The sequence below is a fragment of the Ochotona princeps genome, chromosome 13 (assembly GCF_030435755.1).
Source record: "Ochotona princeps isolate mOchPri1 chromosome 13, mOchPri1.hap1, whole genome shotgun sequence".
Taxonomy (NCBI): Eukaryota; Metazoa; Chordata; class Mammalia; order Lagomorpha; family Ochotonidae; genus Ochotona; species Ochotona princeps.
Window position 1 is genome coordinate 2,318,183 of NC_080844.1, and position 23,889 is coordinate 2,342,071.

General features: G+C 46.1%; 2 pseudogenes; one reads left to right on the forward strand and one right to left on the reverse strand.

The window, feature by feature from the left end:
* LOC131481745 (probable G-protein coupled receptor 27) overlaps window positions 1-9,463 on the reverse strand; it is a 42,282-nt pseudogene extending 32,819 nt beyond the window's left edge.
* A 3,146-nt stretch (window positions 9,464-12,609) lies between these two features.
* Window positions 12,610-13,573, forward strand: LOC131481746 (probable G-protein coupled receptor 27; annotated as a pseudogene).
* The last annotated feature ends 10,316 nt before the right edge of the window (window positions 13,574-23,889 follow it).

Here is a 23,889-nt window from a genome sequence, read left to right on the forward strand (position 1 = left end):
CAAAGGTTCAGATGCCAGTTATGTCTGTGCAGCCCTTAACTCTGGCTCTGTCTCAGGTCAGGGAAGGCAGGGCCCACCTACAGAGAGTATCAATCATTCCCCTGCAAGCACTCGGGGCAGAGTAACTCCATAGAAAGAACTCATGGCTCCTGTTTCAAATCCTACATGTTCCAAATCAGCAATCCTGATCCAGCTTCTTCTCCACCTTTCCTCCTTTTGCCTTGGTGCAAACAGCATCAAGGAGTTCTGAAAAATTGTCTGTGGGCAGGGTATAAAGAGGATGCTTCCATTCATTATTTTAATATGAATTTCAGAGCCTACAATTTCACAGGTCAGAAAACCTTAGTCATAAACTCAGAAAATGCTTCCTTCCAGAGTCCTCACTGCCACCCAACTTCCAAACAGACCTGGAGAATATACAGACTGAGTACTGATGCACTTATCTATTTAAGAGGCAGAGTAGTGGTATGACAGGGTGTGAGATAATTCATCCTCAAACTGGCCACTTTAACCAAGACTGGACAAAGCTAAACCCAGAAACCCGGAACTCCATCTAGGTCCTCCATGTGGGTGCAGGGGCTTAAAGCATCTTCTGCTGTTTTCCCGTGTGCATTAACAGGGAGTTAGATTGGAAACAGAGCAGTCAGGGCTCTGATGTGGGCTGTTGATATGGAAAGTAGAGGCTTACTCACAGGCGCCACAAAGCCAGCTCCAGGCTTGGTATTTCTAAGCACAGGGCAATGAGGTGATGATTTGCAAAATGGCACACAGGGGGCCCGGCGGCGTGGCCTAGCGGCTAAAGTCCTCACCTTGAAAGCCCCGGGATCCCATATGGGCGCCTGTTCTAATCCCAGCAGCTCCACTTCCCATCCAGCTCCCTGCTTGTGGCCTGGGAAGGCAGTCTAGGACGGCCCAATGCATTGGGACCCTGCATCCGCGTGGGAGAACCGGAAGAGGTTCCTGGTTCCCGGCACCGGATCGGCCCACTGCAGCTCATTTGGAGAGTGAATCATCGGACGGAAGATCTTCCTCTCTGTCTCTCCTCCTCTGTGTATATCTGACTGTAATATAATGAATAAATCTTTAAAAAAAAATGGCACACAGGGAAATGTAATGACAGGTGAAGGCCACAGTCATGGCCAGCCTTCCTATCCCATGTAACCACTCCTTGATTGGGTGGACAGTATGAATGAATCACTGAACTCTGCTCATGGGACCAGGACTCAAATCCTGCCAGGGGCTGGCTAATTTGGCTACTTCTGAATGTTGGCTTCCAGTTTCCAACAGCTCCCCACCTGAAGGTCTGAGCTTAAGCAGCAATTCCTTGAGGGACCTTTCCCTGCCTTCCTAGCATGAAATTAGTCTTGCCCAATTGTGTAACTTACCACTCTGTCTGTCACCATTTGTTCCAACACCTACCTCAACATCCTGTGTTACCTGCAGCACCTACAAGAATACAGAAAGCACAGTAAAATTCCAGGTCTGCTGAGTACCGATTGCACTTTTGAGCTGCCTGATCCCCACTGTGTCAGCAATGGTAGGTGTGGGTAATAACACTCAGTCTCCAAAACAAGCAGAGAAGCAGAAGGGGATCCCAAAAGGTGGAGCAGCTTGGAGTGAGTCCAAGGAGACAGATCCCAGAGCCTGCACTCTCAGTCACAGACAAATGGCTTTCTGGAAGTCATTAGGCAACAGACAGAGCCAAGGAAATGAGCATTAGGGTAAGCAGAGAAATAATGGGTGGATGGAGGGATAGAGGAGCAGGTGGGTCCATTGGAGTGTGGAAGGAGTGAGTGAGAGAACACAAGGGAGGATGGATAGGTGCATGAAAGGGTGGGAGGCGGGGTGAATGGATGGCCAGGTGGATGGATGGATGGATTGGTGGTTGGATGGAAGGGTAGGTGGATGAATGGATAATGGAAGAATAGGTGGGTAGATCGATGTGTGGATGTTTATATGAATGAGGGAGTGTATAGTAGATGGATTTGTCATTGTGCAATGCCAAGCAGGTTATCCCATGCCCTGAACCTCAGGTTTCTCATCTGTGCAGAGGGTCTGCCTTCTTTCATAAAAGTCTAGCTAAGCTTGCCATGCAGCCCTGACTGTCCCTGAACTGCAGCAGGGGAAATTCAGAGTAAGGATTACTCACCAAATGAGTAAGTGTAGCCAGTTCTGTGGCAATGTTGGCTAGGCCTCTGTCTTTGGCACCATCATCTCATAAGAGTATCTGTTTGTGCCCTGGCTGATCCACTTCCCATCCAGCTCCTTTTTGTGTGTGTGTAACAGGAAAACAATGGAAGATGGATCAAGGCCTTGGGACCCAACACAAACATGGGAGAGCCGGAAGGATATCCTGATTTCAGACTGGCTCAGCTTTGGCTGTTTCAGCTAGTTGTGGAGTGCACTAGCAGACAGAAGATCTATCGGTGTCTTTCCTTCTCTCAATAACTCTGCCTTTCAAAGAAAAATAAAACACATATTTTTTGGTTACAATAAAAAGCTCCATATTGGCTGGAGGATTCTGGAAGTCAACCTTGCATAACGGCCACTGGTTGAAAGCTGCTCACCAGGAAAGTGTAGCTTAGGCTAAAAGCCAGTGCATTGTGAAGAACCCTCAGGCTAGCAGATAATTTCCAAGATAGCAGCTGGACAGTGACTCTCATTTTGGAGAGGCATCAGAGCAGGGTATTTCTGATCTGACACATACAAAACCAGGGGTTTATCTGACCCTCACTGTTCAAATAATCAAATTAGATTAACAAGAAAAAAAATTCCAGTTGAGCATATGCTAAACATGAGACACACATCAGTGAAGAACAAATAAGGTCTCTGAAGCTGATGTTGTGGCATAATGGGTAAAGTTGCTGCCTACTTCAGTGCCAGCTCCCTATATAGGCACTGGTCATGCCCTGGCTGCTCCACTTTCAAATCAGCTCCCTGCTACTGCCTCCAGGAAAGCTCAAATGCTAGGGCTCCTGCCACCATCATAGGCTACCTAAATGAAGTCCCTTGCTCCAGCTTCGCCCAGCACTGGAGCTTGTAGCCCTCTGAATAGTGAACCAGCAGATGGAAGATCTCTGTCTCTTCCTGTCTCAGTTACTCTGACAAAGAAGACAAGTCAATAAATTTTTTAAAATTTAGGCATGTCTGTCAGTATGTGCTAGTGTGTATGTGCATGTGCGTGTGTAAGTGTGTGTCACATGTGTATACATGTATGCACACATATTAATGTGTATGCATGTGTGTGATCTATGTGTTTGGATATGTGTGTACAGCTGGATGCTCAATATATATGTGGGTTATGTGTGTATGTGTATAGATGTGTTAAAGTATGCATGTGTATGTATGTGTGCTATCTGCATATATTGATATATGCACATATGTGTGTGCATAGCTGGATGCTTAGTGTATATGTGTATTATTTGTGTATGTGTATAGACGTGTATGCACATATGCATGTATATCTATGTGTGTACATATGTGTCTATAGCAGGTTGCTTAGTGTATATGTGGATTATGTGTGTATGTGTATATTTGAGAATGTGTATTTGAGAATGTATGTACATATGTGTGTGGATATGTGTGTGTATTATGCATATATTTGTGGTTTTGTGCATGTATGGTTATGTATATATGTATGAGCATGTGTATGAAAATTTATTTGTGTCTATGTGTACATGTATATGCATGTGTGCATGCATGTATGTGTGTGTATTGTATATGTACTTTTATAAATGAGTATTTCTGTGGATGAGTGTGTGTGTGTGACAGAGAGAGATATTACTATATTACTTTTGGATCTCTGTCTATGTGAGAGGTTGTAGGCACATGGCACACCATGTCTCTGAGGGGAAGCCCCTAACAATGGTTTCAGCTAACCAAGACTTCAACCTGGCCTACTTGCTGGGCTGGTACTTCCTTGATAAGCAGCTCTAAGAAGTCAAATGTGACCCACACCCTATTTGCCAGCCACAGGTGGTGAAGATGACTGAGGTATAGCTTCTAGCTTATGTGCTAGCTTATATGCTATACCTGACTCACAGCCTACCTGCCTGTGACCTGAGGCACAGCTTCCAACCCTGTACCAGAAATGTGAATTGTGACTTGGTTGGAAGGTCCAAAGTGATAGACATGCCTTCTAGCCAGTTGCATGTGCATTGTTGTGAGAGAGAATTATCAGGGACTGCCCTTCTGCCTTCCCTTTCCTAGTATACATAAGTTGTGTTCACTTTACAATAAATGGACATGCTCAATCAGGCTGTCTCTGGTGGGTCTTGTGGCTAAAGAACACTGTTGCCTCAGCCCTTCTGTGATCTCAGGGGACTGCTGGGAGGTACAAACCCTGAGATGTGTGCATAGTTCCCTGTCCTCAGGTTTACCGCAGTCTAGAAAGAGGCAGGCCACCATTGCAGAACCCAGACAGCTGCAGCTGGGCTCCCCAACCTGCATCAGGGACTCCTGCTGTGTTGAGAGCAGGAAACAGGGGCTGCTGTGACAGACTGGTGTGACCCAGGGAGCCTGAGGATGCAACAACTCAGCTATCAGATGCTACGTTGCCTAGCAAAGAGACAAGAGAGGGGAAAGCTATCAGGTAGAGCAGGGCACGCAGAGGTGCTGTGGCAGGAACAGGCCTGCAAACAAGGCCACAGACTGCACACGGGCATGCCAACAACCACAGCAGCCACTCTTCCACCATGAGGGAGCCAGACCCCTGTGTGAAGAGCACAGCCAAGGACTCCACGATTGATTTCAAAAGCCCCAGGATGCTCCAGAGAGGCTTCTCCTGTGAGAGGCTGTGGCATTAGAGGTCAAGACTAGCCTTCTCCTGGATGGCGGAAGTTGTGACCAACCAGAAAGCTTGGAGGAAAGACCAAGAAGATCCCTGGCAGGTCATCCCCCAGCCTGGATATATGGAACAATAGGCTGCAAAGTCAGCTTCACCCATGCCCATGGTGGAAATGGAGGCCTGCATTTGCCACAAAACAGGGTTAGAAACAGCAAACAGATGGCCATAGTACTCTCTGTTTGCAATCTGGCTGGGGGTCCAGGCTCCAGGTGAGGGAGGATAGGGCAGCACATGCCAGTGTTTTCTGAAGGATGGCAGTCCCAGGTGATCCCTCAGACAGGCCAGATGCTGAACAGCACCATCCATGCCCCAGGGACTGTAGCAGACTCTGGGGACCCCTGAAGCACTGATGAGGGTTTTCTCAATCCATTCCCATCATAGCACCTATAGAATCCCAGAAAGTCTCCACACACAGCAATCCCCAATCCTATACCGACAATCCCTAGTGAGTGCTGTTAGTTGAACGAGAACTCCAGGCAAATGATATCTTATTGTTTCTAGGGCATTATCCCCCCCAAAAAATTGCCAGTCCAAAGCTGATGTTTAGTTGGATCACTTCTCTTCTATCTGCCAACTTGTGTCTCCCATAACATCAGTCTAGGAAACTCAGAAAAAGATGGCCTCTGGTCAGTTCAAAATCTGTTTTTCTTTGTTCGGCAGCCAAGATGGAACTCAAAACCACCCAGAGAAGCATGGCTGTGAGGAAACATGCTGTGCCTTGGACCATGGACCACCCAGAAGTCAAGCTGCTTGCAACCATCTCAGAAACGGACAGTTTCCAAGGTGACGGCAGCAGTTGCCAAGAGATGTTACTGTTTGAGAAGAGGTTTCAGAAGGAGAGCTCAAGAGTCATGTCCTAGATAAGTGAACTCTGACCTTGAGATATACTGTTCTGTCATTGTAGTTTGGATATTTATGTGCTGTGCTTGGAACATGATGTCGACAATATGTTCAGACAATGTGATCACACATGCCTCTCCTCTCCCCACTTCTTTCCTTCTTTCCCCATTCCAGTTGTAACTCCTCTTTGCAAGCTGTTGGTACAGACATGTTCTCAACAACAGGACCTGTGACAGTGGAACCCTAGTGATCTGGAAGGAATCATCAATGCTTTCTTTTCTCTCTGCATTCTAGATGGAAACATCTGTTTGCAAACCCAGATAGAGAATCCAAGAGGCACTAAGGACTAGGTTTCCATGTCGAGACCTTTCTGTGATGGAAGTCCACATCTGTCCATTTGCAAATTCGAGTCAGTGACCAGAGGCCAGAGTGATAGAACGGCTGGGTAAGAGACTCCCTGTTTCTGTATAAGTGCATATTCTTGCATTTGGGAGAGGGGCTCTGCCAGTACGCATTAGAGCACACACACACACACACACACTCTTTCTCTCTCATATATATAAACACGCACACATTCCTTCTTTTTCTCTCTCTTGATCCCACCCTAAGTCTCTCCCTTCCCCCACCCCTGTCATCCCTCCACCTCTGGAGTCAGAAGACAGGCCAAGGCAGTCAGAGCTTGAGGTCCTCCATTCATGTCTGCCTTACTGGAGCCTGGGGTTCTAACTTTGTTTTGGAGGGGTCCCACGTTCCTGCCTTCTCAGTCCTCAGCACAGCTTTCCCGTGGCTCTTTTTGCTGTGCCAGACACCCCTGCCCCATGGGTCCCTCATCCCCAGGGAGTCCCATGTGGGCGGCAGTCTCCTCTAGGGCTTCACACCACCATTTGTGGTTCCCACAAGGGCCCTGCAGGTGCACATATCAATGTGCCCTTCCTGGCACACCCTCCCCTCAGGCGTCATGCTCTGGGCTCGGCTTCCAGTCCTCAAAGGCCTTCACCAATTACCACATTGTCGCTGTCCCGCAGCGATGGACTTGGTGCATGGAGCCGATAATAACACACGTGGACCCTGACTGATGGTTAAAGCCTAGGTTTATTAGTAGCATCAGACTTTATACTCTGAGGGCCATATAGGATAAGGGATGAAGTGCTGAGCTTATCAACAAAACCATTAATGCTTTTGTTTGGAACTCCTTTTGTCTTGTATATTCCACCAGGTGTTCTCATGTACATATGCACATGATATCCAATAAGGTATACAAAAGGTAGCCATTTGGTTATTCTCCTCCAAATATTATCCAACCAACTGTAATCCTGTGCTCACTGACCTTTTAGGGTCACAATGTCCTCCCACACCACATGTTCATCTTCCCTCCCCCAGCAGCACCCACTCACCCGCGGGGGCTGTCCCTGCTCCCCAGGGCACCTGGGCCTCCACTTGCACCACCTGACCAGCATTACTTGATGCCCACACAACCCCTTTGTGCTTTGCTACCTGGGTCCTGCTACATCTGCTTTGAAAGACACTCCAGCTCCTTCTGAGTGTCACACTGTCTTGTCCCTTCAGGAAGTGGTGGCTGGTGGTGGTGCCACTGGTTGGCTTGTTGAAGTGGTGTGTGGAGGGATTGAGGTTGGTGATCTCAGAGGGGCTGGTGGGGGTGATTGGTGTCCGCTGCCATCCCTCCTTCTCTCCTCTTTCCGGGGGCAGAGTCAGTGGTCTTCCTGGACCTGGCACAGTGCCTGTGAGTAGGCTTATCCCGAGGCCATGGTCAGCTGGTTGCTCAGGCCTGTTTCTGTCTTGAGGTTGTTTGGGCGGCTCGGCATCACTCTGTGCCTGTTGTGTGTGTGTGTGGGGGGTTGTTGTGGGTCCGGGCTCTGGCTCTGGTCTCGTCACCCCCTTTCCTCCATGGATGCTTAACTGTTGTCTGCCAACCCAGATGAAGAGTGTTGTCTGCGAGTTCAATGCCCAGGGGAAGAAGGAGCTGTTTCTCTTAGTCCCAGTTGGCCTGGGGAGCTTGCCGGGGACATCGGGGCCTAGCACTGCACTGTGGTTGTGGTGGTGGTGGTGGTGGTGGTAGTGGTGGTGGCTGCTCCGTCCCCGCCTCTGGGTGGCATCAGCTGGGAGGCCTGGCCCTTCCTCCCCACTGTTTTTTGGGGTTGGGGTTACGGGGACCAGCACTATGGCCGGCCAGTAGTCATGTGTTCTTTTCCCCTTTCCCTTTCCTGTCCTAGGCTGGGGTGCTTCTCTCTCTTCTCCCAGCCCCTCCCGTGTGTATAGTTGTTGCTTTCTTGGGAGAGGCAGGCAGACAATTGTGACTTGTGAGGAGCAGGCCTGTCTGAGAGTCATTTGAGTCATTTGAGGATCAATCACCCTCAGGGTGGGATTGGTCTCTGGCCTCCCCCACCCCGGTCGCGCATCTGGGGATGTGTGCTCCCAGAGCCCCTCTCTTGGGCGGCCCTCCATCCCCCTAAGTGCAGATCGGTGGTGGGCTCCACTCGCCTTGCTTTCTGGGCTCCGTGGTGTTACCGTCTGTCTATGACAGGCATTGTTGAGGGTGCGGAGGTGAAGAGAGGTGTGTGTGCAAGGAGAGGAGGGCTCACCAGGCGTGTTGAGGAGGAGGAAAGGAAGTGAACTCATGCGGTGGGTTGCGGGTCCCCAGACCATGGTCTAGAGCGTGCCTCTCTATTCCTTGTGAGTCTTCCCCCATCCCCTTATTCCCTCACCCATTGCGTGCTTTCTCTTTCTGCCCTTTGGGTGGTCATTCACGCTGCACACATGGTCGGTCGTTGGGAGTGGAGCTGGGGGAGAAAGAGCGTGCCTGGAGCCGGGTCTCTGGCCCTATTTTCCTGGTGTGCCTTGCCAGTCCCTCTGCCCCAGACCCAGGGTTGACTGTCTCTCTGCATCGGACCTGGGTCCTGACGCATGGCCAGGACGCATTGCACGCCACCGAGACAAACGCGCCAAGAGGCTATTGGAGGGGACTGTGGGGTACCAGCTATCCAATGCCAACCCAGGCTCTTTGGGCGCTGCAGTACCATTTCGCCTGCTGTGCATCGGGACTGGGGTCTGGTTCGGAGAGCCCTTAGTCCTGGGAAACGGGGCGCGGCCAGAAAAGGTTCTGCCCTCTCGCTGGTCTTGCAACACACATTCCTGGGGAACCTGGTGCTAAACCATCTATAGAGGACCTGCTTCTGTGTCGGGGTTTTGTTCCTAGTAGAGCAGCTCCCTCTCTGCCATCTATTGAAAGTCAGAAGGGTTTGTCTAGGTGTCTGTCTGCCCGCATCCCACAGACTGGCCTGTGGTGCTGCTGGCCGCAAATGGTGGTCAGGCCTTGGTGCTTTGGCTCTTTCCTCCACCGAGCTGACCAGACCCTCCTGGCGAACCCCCAGGGCCTCATCGATGTGCTAACCCGCTGGCATGAGGGGCAGAGGGCGGTTGTGCATGTAGGTGGCCTCAGGTGGGAAGGGGAGTGCAGGGTGGTGGCGAGGATGGCCTTTTCCCCCACCAGGAGTTCGGGCTTCCCACAAGCCCGCAGTCCTCTCCAGCGGTTTGGAGGGGCGCCAGCCTGCCCTTCTCCCTCCAGGATGGAGGCAGGAGTGTTCTTCGAAGAGGCGGGACCAGTGGCTGGTCCTGCATCCCTTTCGCAGGGTGGGTACACTTGCGGGTCGCTGGCCCCATCGATTCTTTCCCTCCCTCCCTTCCGAATAAAGTGGTCAACCAGCTGCTCAGTGGCACTTACTCTCGCATATACCAGCCAGCCGGCCGCTGCTGGTCCATTCTTGCCGGCCTCTGTGGTGGTGGACCAGCTGCCCCTTGGCATTTGGCGCGTGCAGATGAACACGCTATTGCCACTTGGTGTCGCTGTTGACTTGTATGGTTTCTGTGTCCTGTCAGTTTTTTTTTTAAGAGTTAATTGCAAAATTGTAACCATTTTTTCCCACCTTGCTTTTTCAAGCACACAAACTGTCTCATTAGTTATTGTGAATATAAAATAACCCAGGCAGAAGTGACTAGCATGAAAATAACTGCAATACAAAATGTTCTACTGCAATCAGATGACTACAGAGGCTTATAGAGTTCACGTTCACTTTGAGATAATCTTTGAATAGTTACCTAGAAAAAAGTATTTAACTATGTCCTTGATTCTGTGACAGATAATATGTATAAAATTTACTTGACATTTAAAGAAAAATTGGGATTCTTAATAATTCCCTTCCCCCTTTGTCCCCTCCTTTCCATCTCCCCACCGTTTTTTTTTCTATTGCTTAGATGTTCAATTTTAACTGACTTTCTTGCTTTCTTTTTCTGTTCTTATGGAGTCTTGCTAAAACTCCCTCCCCTCTCTCTCTTCTTATACCTCCTTTCCATGTCTCCTCCGCTTTTTAAATACATGTGTATATACATATACATATATAAAATATGCATGCATGTATATGAATTATGTGTTACAATTTCTTTAGAGTGGGATTTCCCGCCAAACTCCCATCCCCGACAGATTTTCCCCATTTTGCTACAGTGGTGTAATCCTCCCTAAGGAATTATAATTCCATCAGTCTCTTATTTACGTGTACCCCAATACTGCTAGTACAAAGTCAGACAGTCCAGCATCCCATTGTCTACACCTGTCCAACAGTTTCATTGGGAATCTTTCTTTCTTTCTAAATTTTTACTTTCTTTCTCCTTTTTGCTTTCTTTCTGCGTTCTTGGGGAGTCTTTCTAAAAACTGTTTGAATTTTAAATTTAACATTTTGACTGACTCATTGATAGACTGATGCATATATTTTTTCCCCATTTGTTTAGAGAGAAAGGAACGTTAGTTCCACCATGGGAAGCTGGGCTCAAGGTTGAGTGATGACCTGCCTCTGCTGGCTCCACCTGGGGCAGTGCAATACTGCCCGCAGCTCCTTCCCGCCCAGTCTGCTCACTAATCAGCCCAACACTAGACCACCAAGATCCTCAGATGTGCTGCGTCCCAGACTGAAAAACAAATCCAGGCAAAACAGGTGGCTGGGGCTGGGGAAGAATGATCTAGTGGCCCGTTTTTTAGGGGACACACACACATGAAAGAAAAAAGAGCTGCTGGGATGGAACAGGAGCTAACGGGGCACACATGGGAAGAATGGACGCAATGATCAGAAGCTAACAATTGTGGTGACACTCACTGCTCATTTTTTCAGGCACAGTGGCTGCTGTGCAGAATCACACACCAGGCACAGGTAGTGACTCATTAGGAACAAGAGGTGGATGAAGAGGATGTGTCTTCCTGCTGCTTCCGCTGAAAGGACCCACCTTGCCCCCAGCAGTATGACACCTCACCCCAACACACCCAACAGCACCCACATTTCTGCTTCCTAAATGCCCCTACCTATGCCTGCCTTGCTGCTGCAATTGTGGAAGCCTGACCTTCCTGCCGCCATCTACCTGGTCAATAAAGCTTTCTTCTGAGCCACTAACTTCTGCTTGAGGCTGATGATTCAGTGAAACATTACCTGAAGTCAAGCAAGCAGGCACACGTACATGCACACACACACACACACACCAGTGTGCCATCTGAGTGGGTGCATGGCTGGGTGGGTTGGTCTTTCTCCTGCAGCTGTAGTGACGAGTAGACAAGCAGCCAAGCAGCCAAGCTTCCAGGCTGTTATTCCTCGGATTGCTTTAGCAGGGAGCTGGACCTTGGGAGCAGAGAATCACCACCCCATAGTGGATGCTGGCATAGTGGTTTGGGCTGGCTCGGCGGCTAGCGGGATAGTGGTGGCTAGCTTGGTATGCTGCTAGAGACTCAACTGACCCAATGACTGCTTTTAGAGCAGCCCATGCCAGCCCCTCTTCTCTTCCCTCAACCATCACATGACTGGCCTTCACCCAGGCCGACTTTGGGGAGAGTTCCTCCTGCTCCTCCTTGGTAGCCTGGGATCTTGCTTAGCCTTGCCCAGAGGGGGTAGGGGGAGGAGGGAGGATGGCACCACAGGGATTTCTCCACCTCATGGGGAGACTACAACATACACATAGATACCCACCACTGGCTGCTTGTGCTTTGGGCAGGATACAACGCATTTGGGCCAGCTTCTGCTGGAACAGAGAGAGGGGCATCCTATCAGACCTAACTAGAGCGGCCTGGACTTCAGTGCCAGTGCCACTGTTTGTGCCACCATGCCAACCAACCCCAGAGTCTGCAAACAGTGCTTTAGTGTCTAGGAAACCCCACAATATAGGTGCACACATACAGGGTGGAGGTGAAAGCTGATGAAAACCTGTTTCTGTCCAGCGTCCCTTCAGACAATACAGTTGTGTGACACTGAGACCCGGGGTTCTGTACCATCTGGAATGCTCCATTTATTCACCAAAGTTCTGAATTCTCTATTCATCCTGCAGTACTTTGTGAAAGAGTGCTTGATTTGAAGGTGATGGAAATCATGTGTGTGCTCTGAAACTGATCTCTGGCTGTGGAGTTTAGGACATGTTAGCTGAATATTCTGATTTAGCGCATAGCTTCCAACTATTAACAATTATGTAATCAACTGAAGTCAAAGCTAGAAATGAGGAACTTTATACATGTTCCCATAGGGATAGTGTCGGCTCACAGAGGAAATACAATGATAACTCCAAGTTATACTCAAAGTAGCTGGAAAATTATCAGCAGCAAATAATTACTTTGTTATAAGCTTGCATTTCCACTTGCTAGTAATGAAAGGGCCCAAAATAACTATCTGAGATAATGAAAATATATGTTATTTTGTACGTAAAAGTAATTTATATTTATCACATGAACAACATGAAACAGGAAATAAACTGTGTGTCTTTCATACTGTGACCTAAATTCCAGATCCAAGAGATAAACTCAGGTCTGTTATGATAGCGTAACAGGTAAAGTGCTTCCCTTGAACACACCAGCCTGCTGCTGTGGGCGAGCCTGGCGGGCCATGTGCTGTTCGCACTGCTCCTCAGCCTGCACTGTGCCCATGCTGCCTGCTGCTCCATCTGTGCTGGCCAAAGGACTGCTTGCACTCGCAGTTGTGCTGGCTGCACACTGGGCCGATGCCACCTCTGGGGCCACACTGGGCAGGCTAGGTTGGGGCTGCTCACCTTCCTGGCCCTGCTCTTTTGCTTCTACACCTCCTTCTTGCTGCTTAGCATGGGCGTCACCCTCTACCGCTTCTATGCTGAGCACCTGGCAGACTGGCCATACGCCACTATGCTGGTTTGTACCACCTGGGCACTTGCACTGGCCTCAGCCTTCCTACCTGTGCTGGACAGCAGCAGCAGTGGCAAAGACAAGGACCGTCCTTGTGCCCTGGAGCGGCGGCCCGATGGCACCCAGGTGCGCTCAGTTTCCTGCTGCTGCTGAACTCAGTGGTAGACACACACACCTCATTTACCTCTGCCTGCTCTTCTTCATTCACAATCGCCGCAATGATTGGCACAGTGGGAGGTTGGCGGGCCTAGTATTTGCCCTCAGCCATGACTGGACCTTCCACGGGCCTGGTACCACCGGCTAGGCAGCCACCAACTGGACGGCAGGCTTTGGCTGTGGGCCTATGCCACCCACGCTCCTGGGCATCCTGGCAGTGGGGCCTGGCTGTGATGGGCCGCCTGCTCATGCTGGAGAAGTTTAAGATGGAAAAGCAGTGCAGGACTGTCCATGCAATGATGGTGCTCTTCCTGCTGCTCTGGGGCCCTACATCATGGTCAGCTACCTGTGGGCCCCATGGCTACCTGAAGGACTCAGTGTGGCTTAGCTTTGTGCAGGCCAGCATCAACCCCATCCTGTGCTTCCTGTTCAACAGGCAGCTCAGGGACTGCTTCTGCGCCCAGTTCCTCTGCAGCCACAGCCCCCAGAAAGCGCAAGCCACTCTCCCTTGGGGCTTGAAAGGCATTGGGCTGTGAGGGCTCCATGGAACCTGCCTGCCTGCACACTTGCAGCTCTGCCAACCTCTTTGGCCTGCACAATGCTTCTGTCCCAGTTTTCATTTAAGAAGATGGCTGCAAAATGACTCTCAAAGTGAACAAACAACTGGATTGTACAGATATGTGGTCTTTTGGGAAGTGGGTGGGTTGAGAATGGTGGAGGTGTGGTTGGGGGTTAAGAGGGATGCTCCAGGTGCCAGTCTTGCCCCAGCTCCAGCGTCTTCTTGTGAAGAATGCTTTCAGGCTTTGTGGGCTGCAGTGGGCCCCGGCTTCTTGTCCTGGTTCTTTGCATCTTCTACTCTACGCATGGTTACTCTTCTTTTTTCTTTTAAGTGCAGGCTACCCTCATTTGATTCTTGGACAGCTTCTTCTTTGGAAGCTGTTTTTTTTTTTTTTTTTTTTTTTTTTTTTTTCCCCAAAAGAGAACAGTAATCTGGGGAAGGATTGGCTGCAGTAGCCCTATTTCTTGGGAAGGAAGCAGGTGTTGAGGGGTGGGGCAGAACGTTTCTGAGCTGGCGTCGATGGTTGTGGTCGGTGTGGCAAGTGCCCCTTTTGGGTTCTGGCCAAGTGCTGGACACCTGTGTTTCATGTTGTTGTGGCTTTGGTTGAATGGACGAGGTAGTTAGTGGGAAAGGGCAACTTTTTTTTACACGTGGAGTGACAAGGGCCATTTTGGTTCATTTCTTCCTACTGCTGAAAACCCACTGGGCAACTGCTCTCTCTGTTTCTTCTCCATCTCGGATGACAGCAATTCTGTACCATTGTGGCTTCTAAAAGAGTAAAAACTGTCTTGGTTAGTGGTGGTGTGTGGGTAAATATAGCATTGCATGGAGGCTCTATATTCCTGTGTGTTCCTGCTGGTTCGGACTTGGACATGGAAGGACTCTGGGAACAGAGTACCAAATTAAAAGTTTAAATATGAGTTTTTGACATTTCTGGAGGGGAGGGATGGTTGGGCAATGAACAGTTAAAGTAATTTTATGGTGATGGCTGGTGGTTTGAGAAGCCTGGATGTATCCTGTCTTCTGAAATGAATTTGGAATTTGTTCTGTTGTTTGTTGTATGGATGAATGGCTTTGGCAGGTACCCCAGGACAGGGAGACCAAGCGTTCCCTTAGAGTGTTTTGCTAGGTTAAGCTGTGCTGTTTGTGCTCCTGAGACTTATTTGAAATGAATACTGAGAACTGTAAATTTGATTGATGTTTCAACTGAAAGACTCAATTTGGCAAATAGTATACAGTATTTTTTGCTTCTACTGCTTCATTTTTATTGATGTAACTCCCTTGTTGAGGATTTTTACTGTATTTCTATTTACATTATAAAAGTATATCAGGATTTTTACTGTGGAAAAATACTACGATGTTATGTTAAGGGCATAACTTAGTAAAGAAAGCATTTACAATTATGTGTGTGTGTGTGTATGCCCCTGCGTATATACATCAAATAAAATGCATCCATTATACTTTATGTATTAATTTCAACTAATATATAAATTTAAAATTCAGCTAGGAGGCATTAATTCAATCAAAATCAATTCAGTATTGAATTATGAATTAACTTAGTGATTCCAATATAAAATCTATGATTTAATTAATACATTAGATGGCTGGGTTTTATTAATTTTAACTAACATTTATTTATATATATTAAGAATGTGTTCTTATGCTTTCTTATATATTAATTTTTCCTATGGAAGAAATGATATGCTTTTTTTTTTTCCTCTATGTCAGGCTTAAGTTACTGAGTAGAATGAAAACGTTGGTGAAGATTTGAGGAAAGATAACCACAAATTAGTCCAGTTAGTATGGAAAACAGCATGAAGATTTCCGGAAATATGGAAAGTCTTTTTCAAAGACCTTTGGCAGCATTGTGCACAGGGAGGTGTGCTGTTGGCAGAGATGGAGATCCTGGTTCCTGGCTTTGGCCTGGATCCACCCTGGCTGGTGTGGCCCTTGGAGGAGTGAACCAGCAGAGAGAAGAGCTCTTTCTTTCTGTATGTGTACCTTTCAACAAACAAACAGGCTGTTTTATTAAAGATCCGGATGCTCCTCTCATAATTGTACACTTTTTTTCTTGTTTTCACAATCTTATTTCTTACTTGGGACTAAAACTTAAAATCCACTTCCCAGCTCAAAGTCTGTTAATGTGCTCAAGTATCTGAAGCAATTTGTCTCACTTATTTTGGTTTTCATACATTATTTATACTGTAAATTTTACATCCATTGCCTAAGCCCCCGTAGCTTAGTTACACAAAAACCATCACATATTGACACATATGTGTGATCATGGAATAATTATTTATATTTATGCCATGTGATCAAGGAAATAAAAAGAAGAAATATATAAGAAAGGAAGAAAATTAGTGAAAGAATAAAATATGGCCAGAGAAGAAGGAGGAGGAGGAGAATGGAAGCTGAGAAAAGCAGAGAAAGAGAAGTAGAAGAATGCTAGCTATTGCAGGTGTGGCCAGCACACTCCATGATTTATGTTCTCCTTTTCCTCAGGGGACACAGGATTGTACTTACTCCATGAAATCTTGTTTGGTAGTCTAAGAATGTGTCATGAAATGTGAAGGCAACTATCTGTACATTTCAAAACCATTGCTCAGGTTTTCCTAATTGTTTTATGCAGCCATGCCCACTTTGGAAGTGTACACTCTTGTAGAGATGCCATAGATGAAAGTGTTCTAGACTGTTCCTGGGAGATCCCTGGAGCTGCAGTGGGACAGATACACTGTGGTGGACTGAGCACCTGAAACGTTCTGGTCACCATCACCAGAGAAGCATTTATACCATGGTGATTGAGCCATGGAGAAAGAGAAAGGAGGCAATTGATAATGAAAAAGAAAAATGAAATGGTAACTCAGGAAAATAATCCTGGTTTAGCAAAATGCAGCTGTTCCTAAAGAGATTAATTTATTTTTGTTATAAAGTCTACAATTCTAATTTTTCTGGTGTGAAACCATAGCCAATGTAGTGCACTCAGATACTCTTTGGGTTAGGAGATCGTGAATGTGTCAGAAGGAGTGATTTGCCTCTAATCTGTGGTATCTTCTGCTCAAGTAGAAAGACTCAAAGGGGAGGATGCCAATTCCAGGTGACATGTAGATGTTTTACCTTCATGTTGGCAGCTGATCCTAGAAACTGACCCCAACACTCATTGGGACTGAAGACTGAAGCAGTTGTGTGTGTCCTGTCTGTGGTCCCTGGGCTTCCTCACCTTGGGTTGACTTCAGTGGTCAAACTTACATGACCATTCAAGCATTCACAAAAAAACATTCATCAGACATGGGAAGTGCATCATCTTTTGTGACCAGACCTTGAGGGTCAAAATGTATCACTTTGACTCCATCGCTGGAGTCTAGTGGCTGAAGTCCTTGCCTTGCATGTGCTAGGATCACATGTGGGTGCTAATTTATGCCAAATTTCCCCCCCTTCCTGTCTAGTTCCCTGTTTGTGATCTGAGAAATCAATTGAGGACAACCAAAAGCCTTGATACCCTGCACCTGTGAGGGAGACCCTGAAGAGGCTCCTGACTTCAAATCAGTGCAGCTCTGGTTTCTACAGCCACCTAGGTATTGAATCAGTCAGCAGGAGATCTTCCTCTCTGTCTCTTCTCTATATATATCTGCCTTTCCAATAAAAATAAATACATGTTTTAAAACAAGGCATCAATTTGGGCTTAGCACAATAACCCAGTGTCTCAAGTCCTTGCCTTGCAAGCACCAGAATCCCACATTGATGCATGTTGGGAATATTAAAACAGAAATTGTCCCAGGAGTAAGCCAAAGGCTGATACAAATACCATGCCAAGAGTTGGCATGAAATTCCTCAAGCAGTCATATTTTGGGAAGACTTAGGTCCAGGTGAAATGGGCCAAAGAGAAAACCTCATACCAGGATCAAGAAGAAACTGGAGTGCCCATGAAGTCACATCAGAGAAATATTGGTCTCCTCAGTATGAACCCTAATGTGGAAGCCTGGACTTAAGACCCTGGGATCCATCACTGGGAGACCTGGCCCAGTGGCCCTGCTCCCTAACAAGTGAGGAATTCAGGCTCCAGAAATTTGGGCATAAACAATTGAATGGGATATTTCTCTGTTTCCCTTTTGTTGTAATTTAGCCTTTCAAATGTTCCAAACAAAAAATTATCTCATTGTTATAGAAGCATGTACTTTCGTTTTCAAATAAATCATTTACACTTTGCCCTTTCTTTGCAGTGGGAGGGACCATGTGACTTAGCACTGCTTTCACAGGTAAATTTTGTTAAAAATAAGGACTGAGTCTGTAATACATTTGCGTAATGTTCCATCTTGAAAGCTACTTGGTGTAGCCATCTCGTTCTCTTCTCATGATTTCTACAGCACACTGAGTAAGGTTAGACATGTGGTTACCAGCATGTCCCCCAGCTCCTATGTGGCAGGAATGGTTGCCACCAATTTCTGTGTCTGAACATCTTGTCCAGGGTACGAAGTTTACTGTGGTAGTCTCCATGATGATGAGATTCACACAACTTGTGTGAAGACCAGGAGTTTCCCACTCTTACAAGGCTCTGTTGATAAAGCACATGTAAGTGTCAGCAGAGTGTCTGATGCTCTGAAGCACTAGCAGCCTTGCATTGACTTACTTGAGTGCCTATTTTTCCTTAGACTACTTCTATTCTTTTGTGAAATTATAGTAACACAATTCTATTGTGATTTCATACATCCTCTTGTGTTTCTTAAACTACTGAAATACATGACTCCCATTTGCTGCTTAATTCTAACTTTATTCTATTTTAAGCTTGTATTATTTCTGATATTAACCTGGTTGAGAAGGATGCATGTCCAGGTGGACCACCCTTTAGGGTGTGAAGGGTCAAGGAATGGGGGAAAGTGGATGAGACAACTGCCTCCAATCTCCGTTTTTCTTCCTGCATCTTGGAAAAGGTGGGGAGAGAAGGGTGGAGGGCCACTCACAGCAGTCCAACTACAGCAGTACCCAGGAATGGGGGAAGGCCACCCAGTCTCCTGCCAGGGTCCCTGATGTGGAGCATGTTGTGAGGGCACTGCTTCAGTGGTTTGGATAGTTCTTAGATGATGTTGATTCTATTGTTCCAATGTTGAAGAAATTCTCCCAAAGCCTATTGGCTGATAATCCACCTTGGAGTCTCTATTCACCTAAATACTCATCAAAAATTGGCTGGGAGTGCTGTCCAATTTGTTCTACCCTTCAAGACACTTGATGTCCTCTCTAGACCTCAATGAGTTGGTTGTCCTTCATGTGTGTCTGTTTATGTTGTCCACTTCACAGGCCACAGAAAGCGAGGGGACACGGTTCTAATGCAAGCATCCATGATCAAATCCCAGCTCCTGTGGTTTTCACATGTTTGGAGCTCTGAGTCCAATGGTCCAGTGGCGGGTCCACATAGAAAGATCACTAGAAGTGACCCCAGACCTTACTCCTGTGTGCCAGACAGTGTGGGATCTTACTCAAGCCATCACCATCATCAGGCTACACACACACTAGTATTTGTAGTCAGTTCTGCCCTGAGCTCCATCAAATATGCAATCCAATGGATGCTCATGGATGCTGTGGCACAGCCCTTCCCTTCTCACCATACTCTTGAGCCTCATGCACACCAACAGTATCTACAGTCTGGTGACAGCAAACCCCAATCACTTGCCCTAGTTCCAGCACCTGCGTGAGGATGCTGCAGCAAAGCCCAACCAGCCTACACTTAACTCTGGCTCATGAATGCTCCAGTGGATATGAGTGGATATGATCACTTAGGCCAGCCTGACCAAAAAAAAAAAGAAGAAGAAGAAGAAGAAGAAGAAAGTGTGATGATGTAATTTCCAGCTGTCAGTTGGCAGGAGTATGGGACCTGTGTTGTCAGCTGCCTGTGCATGGAGTGTACTTTCCACTTGACTGAGTCATGATGGGGGATGGAAAAAGCAAGTTTACATTAAATGAGTCTTTCTCACTTTATTAAACCTTAAAACTTTCTTTACTAAACATGTCTTCACCTGCTGTGTGTTAGGGATGATTTTGAAACACTTTATACAAATTATCATCTTTTAAAAATTGTTTTTAATCAGGCCTAATACTGGGACACAGTAAGCTTAGCCATTCTGGCATCTCCGTGGTTGAGCAGTGAATGTTAGCATCTCATGTTCAGAGCACTGGTTTCATTACCATCCACTCTGCTTCTGATCAGTTTCAGGATAATGCACCTGCAACGGCAGTGAATCATGTCAGTATTTGGGTTCCTGATCTCTGAATGGGAAGTTCCAGTGGAGTTCTTTGCTTCAGGCTTTGAGCTGGCCACACTGGCATTGGAGACACTGGGGCCACTGTGGGGGTGAACTAGTGAATGGGCCTTTTTTCTCCTTCCTGGTTTCTCATTAGCTCTCGCATTCTCTGAGAATACTAGGACACGTTAGCTAAAACAAATTACATTAATTGAAATAGGTCTCATAAATGACCCACACTATTATTTATGTGCTTTCGGGCTTTGAAGATATTAAGACTTGTGTAATTATAGTATACATTTTCTTTTAGCCACAAGTATTTATTGATGGATTGAAGAATACAATTTTAACAGGACAATAAGGCACAACTGTGGATTAAAACAGTTTGTTCTACAGCCAAAAGGGAGGAAAAGCCATAATCTTAGGAATTTTAAATATGCAAATCAAGGAGCCTCTGAATCTTATAAATGTCATACCCATGTTCAGTCAGCTGGTAATAGCAGTGCATGTGCTGGCAAACACACCTACAATAAAACTGCATTATTAGTGCTGATCAAAGAGCAGAAAAACCCACAATGATTTACCATGGGTTTAATTTTGCATTGTGAGAAGATAAAGGGCATGAGTGAAAATGATGCAATAGCCATGGTAGATTTACTGTTTGGAAATTGATCACTCCAAGTGTCACTTAGTCCTAAGCACTAGTTGGAGTAACAGTGAGTTAAAACTTGCAAGGACATAGTAAAACATCCTTCATGTTGACTGTTGTGGAGTGAATGGTTTTTGCATTTTAAATTTCTTCTATTTCTTTTACAAGCTACAAATATTGGGCACCACAATTCATTTTTATCTTTATACTTTTTATCATGTGAATTTTTTGTAATAACCTACCTTATCAATTACTATATTGATTTTAGCTGTATACAATCAGTAAATATTTTCATGATAGAGTGTGTGTGTGTGTGTGTGTGTGTGTGTGTGTGTGCTTGTACACAGGCATGTGTGTCTGTGCTTGAATCAATGCTGAGATAATGCTGAAAATGAGGGCCCGGAGTGATGGCCTAGTGGCTAAATTACTTGCCTTGAAAGCACCAGGTTCCCATATGGGTGCCAGTTCTAATCCTGACGGCCCTGCTTCCCATCCAGCCCCTTACTTCTGGCCTAGGAAAGCAGTCAAGGATGGCCTAAAGCCTTGCTACCCTGCACCCACATGGAAGAGCCAGAATAGGATTCAGGCTCCTGGCTTTGGATTGTCTCAGCTCCAGCTGTTACAGTCACTTGGGGAGTGAACCATCAGAGTGAAGATCTTCCTGTCTCATGCCCTCTCTGTATTTCTGTCTTTCCAACAAGAATAAATAAATCTTTTCCTTTTTTGGTTTTGTTTTTTTTCCATCTTAAAATTCTTCTTATTTTTCATGGTACAGTTTCACAGGTTCAGTGATCTCACCTTCCGTCTCCCCAGAAATGATTTAAAAATTAAAAAAAAAAGTTCCCCATGTTAGAAGCTAGCATTGCATGTGGTGTTTTAATTTGCTACATGACAACATCAGTTCTTGCTCCTTAATTTTAAAAGATTGATTTTTTAGGGGTATGGTTTTTAAAACCTTTTTTTATCATCCTTTTTTCCCCCTGTATCTGGAGACAGGGGAGAAACAAAGGGAGAAGCCCCTCCCAGCTTGCCACCCATCCCAGGTCCCAAATGTGAGGCATGCTATGAGGATCCTGCTCAAGCAGCTTTGATAGTTCAACTTTTCTGAAGTGCTGCTAATCTCGCCATTCCAAGCATGAAGAAATCTATTCAGAATCCACTGACTGACATAATTTCTTCATGGATCTTCATGTCTCACCTCCTCTCTGTGTATCTGCCTTTCCAATAAAAATAAGCAATTCTTTAAGAAAAAGTAAGAAGAGAAAAGAAAGAAAGAAAATGAAACGTTGGGTCTGGCACAGTAGGCTAGTTGCTAAAGTCCTTACCCTAAAAGATTTGGGATCCCATGTGGGCCCGGTTCTAATTATGATAGCACTGCTTCCCATCCAGCTCGCTGCTTGTGGCCTAGCAAAGCAGTCAAGGATGGCCCAAAGCTTTGGGACCCTGCACCCATGTGGGAGACCTGGAAGAAGCTCTGGGCTCCTGGCTTCTGTTTGGCTCAGGTCTGCCATTACGACCACTTATGGAGTGAATCATTGGATGATTCTTCTCCTATCTTTACATCTGGCTTTGCAAATAAAAATAAATAAATCTTTATAAATAATGAAACTTAGAGAAACCCTAACACTCATTTGAAAACCCAAACTCTCTTCAGAGATGATTGCCCCTGGGGCAGACCACTTGGCCCTTTCTCAAAATTATGGGCAGAAGTATGTCTCCCTAAATTTTATGTCATGAAGTACAGATCACCAATGTCACTACTTAGAGAAAACACTTTTTAAGAAGGTAATTGACATAAAATGATACTGTAACTGTGAAGTCCTAATTCAAACTGACCTATGTTCCCATAAAAAGGGAAAGACAGGGACCAGCAAGATGGCTCAGTTGGCTAATCGTCCACCTACTTTGCATCCAGGTTCCTGATATCAACCTGGGTAAGCCACAGAGGATGGCCTTAGCCTTGGGACTCTGCACCCAAGTGGGAAACCCAAAATCAGCTCAGGCACCTGGTTCAAACTGACTCGACTCTGGCCACTGTGCCCAATGCAGAGACAAACAGTGGATGGAGGGAAAATATATGGAACTATGTAATGGAGACTGGCATATTGGGAGGTGCAAATGCATTGCAGTATGCACCTCTACTCCTGAACAATAAAAGGACTTCCAATAAAACTGTTACATATATCTTTTTTTCTTTAAGATTTTTTAATTTTTAATTGCAAAGTCAGAGAGGAGGAGAGACAGAGAGGAAGATCTTCCATCCGATGATTCACTCCGCAAGTGGCAGCAACAGCTGGAGCTTAGCCAATCCAAAGCTAGGTGCCAGCAGCTGCTTCTGGGTCTCCCACATGGGTGCATAGTCCCAGAGCTTTGGGCCGTCCTGTACTCCGAGGCCACAGGCAGAATCTGGGTGGAAAGTGGGGCTGGTGGGATTAGAACTGGTGCACAAATGGGATCCCAGAATATTCAAGGTGAGGACATTAACCACTAGGCTATCACGCTGGGCCGAAAACTGTTACATCTATCTTAACAATAGAATGCTGGGCTTGACAACATTGTCTACACTTAAAATGTCATGATACACTTAAGTAGCAGAATGAGAGACTTGTAACCATTTTGAGGATGAGCCTCACCCAAATCAGAGGACCCCATGGGCTTGCATCCATCTTAACCATGCAGGTATCAAAAACAGAATCTAAAAAATAGAAAGTAGTGTTTTGTGTTAGCTCTATTGCATAGTGGGCTAAATTTCTACCTGTGGTGCTAGTATCACATATAAGCATTGATTTGTGCCAGGATCCTCCACTTCCAATTTGTTTTTTTTTTTTTTTTTTGCTTATCTTTTTTTTTTTAATTATTTATTATTTAACTTCAGTAATTACATTGTATTATGTGACACAGTTACATAGATACTTGGGTTCTCCCCACCCCTCCCCAAACCCTCCCACCATGGTGGATTCCTCCACCTTGTTGCATAACCACAGCTCAAGTTCAGTTGAGATTTCCCCATTGCAAGCGTATACCAAACATAGAGTCCAGCATCTTATTGTCCCGTCAAGTTCAACGGCTTCTTAGGTATACCCTCTCTGGTCTGAAGACAGAGCCAGCAGAGTATCATCCCAGTCAATTGAAAGCTCCAACATACCATCAGCAAAAATTTACATCATTATGGAATTAATTGACATAGTAATGAGTAACCAATATGTTAAAAGTAAATGCGGGTTCCCAGCCACCTTCTGTGACCACCTCACCTATACTTCAATTTTAGTTTATACACAACATATAACATTCAAAACATAACATGTTATACATAACATCAGATCATCTTAAAATTAAGGCAAACATGTGGTATTTAACCTTTTGAGATTGGCTCATTTCCCTTAGCATTATGGTTTCCAGTTTGGCCCATTTGGC